Genomic DNA, 1,926 nt, shown 5'->3' with positions numbered 1-1,926 from the left:
GTTGACGCGTGCTAGACCGTGCGACCATCTAGTCAACCTTCTCTAACCATCGTCGTCAGAGGAGCACGAAGTAAACACTCTCATGTCATTAAGTTTCCGGTCGATTCTGTTCATCGAAGCATCGCAAGATGCGAAGTATCGCAAGACTGGGCCGTTGGTTTGATAATGTCAGACTTTCTGGTCCAGCTCCATGTCCAGGTCCTGGCCGGTTGGATAACCTTTGCTCGGGTGGGGACCAATTTGAACTCCCGATATCTCAAGAACTAAGAAAGCTAGAAACACTAAATTCACAGGGTGTATTGACCTGTACATGAACTCACTTAGGTCAAAGTTTGAGGTACCTAAGTCATGACCTTCGGGCCAAATACGGTCGAACAAGGTCAAATTCCCGGTTGGTTTCCAAAGGGCCTCTTGAACCTAGATAACTGCTCTAAGCAAAATTTCACATCTTCATTTGAGGTCAGTGACCTTGTTTGCTCCTTTGAAGGTCATGGTGACCCAATCCTACAAGAATATTTTGAGTTTTGCATTTGAATAAGCGACAAATATTATGCTCAACAGTATTTGCCTACAAATAACATGTTGGCCTGGGTCATTTTAGTTTAATGACCTATTATCCTTAAAAAGTCCATGTAGGGTGCCTAATGCGATTCCTGTTATCAATAAATTCGAAACGGGCGTAAGAAACTATCCCATACGGCAGGCCCTAAAGAAATAAAAAGGGTTGGTTTTGACCTTGGTCTGACCTTTATACCTGGCCCTAGGTCAATGCAATTTGCTCATTCAATTATGGTGCTGTCTAAGAAAGTATCTCAGAGATGTATGGCTTCGTCTAACACTCCGTTATTGGGTCAGATTGAACGAATTCCTAGAAATTGCCTTCCCTGAAAGCATGGCCTGATTTTGACTTGCCATAGGACAGCGACCTTACAAGGCACATCTAATTATCTATGCCAGACGATCCGCTATTCAGTTTCCTACAGCTGTGCGAAATTCGGCGCCGCTACACCGCGCCGTTCGGAAACCATTTCTGAAAAATCTTGGAACGGTCAATTTGACCCCAACCCGAGCGCATGTTAGAAATTAAAGAACACCCCGCACAAACACTGGCTCTCCTCCCATCAGTCCTTTTATTTTTGCTGGTGAAGTTTTACTCCTTTGATTTTTGCTGGTGAAGTTTTAACTAAGGCCAAAACTCAGCAGTGCGCAATATTGATATGTTGCGGACTTCAATGTATGGTATGACGCGCTGCATTACTTGCCAGCGTGCATCCCCCATACATGCAATAAATTGAATGTGAACAGAAATGGCACGTTGTTGTGGTCTCGCACAACTGCGTTCGTGTGTTGAGTTTGATCTGATTGAAGTTTCAGTATGGGTTCGTGACAATGGCATGAAGATCAACCCGTCAAAAACTGAATGCATTGTTGGCTGGCACCCTCACCAACACCCGACAAAGCCGCGGGCTTGAGCGCGATTTTGATAACTCCCAGCTGTGTCCTCCAGAGTGCATCAAAATATTAGCGGTGCTTATCGATAAAAGCCTCAACTGGCAGCATCACAACGACCAAAACTACTCGGCGCTGTTCGGCTCCCTCATAGCCATTAACAAGTTTAGGCATGTGCTTCCCAGCTCCACAATAAAGTCCCTAGTAGAATCACCGATCTTCCCCTCACATCAAATGTTTTCTACCTGCATGGGCCTTGACATCAACGCCAGCGCCTGGATAGGGCCAATCAAGTTCGCGGTCAGAATTGCTGCCGGCAGACGCAAACGAGATTACATCACGGAATCCCGAGAACAGCTAAATTGGCCCAAGTTCGACGATACCGTCGCCCCACCGCGACTGCATATGTTTGGCACCGCGCCCATTTACGTGCCTGATGTGCCACGGGCTATCATTAATCTGATCAGGCGCCGATCT

This window comes from Pollicipes pollicipes, unplaced genomic scaffold, assembly GCF_011947565.3.
Source record: "Pollicipes pollicipes isolate AB1234 unplaced genomic scaffold, Ppol_2.1 Scaffold_1600;HRSCAF=1878_pilon_pilon_pilon, whole genome shotgun sequence".
Classification (NCBI taxonomy): Eukaryota; Metazoa; Arthropoda; class Thecostraca; order Pollicipedomorpha; family Pollicipedidae; genus Pollicipes; species Pollicipes pollicipes.
This window is presented reverse-complemented; position numbering follows the sequence as displayed.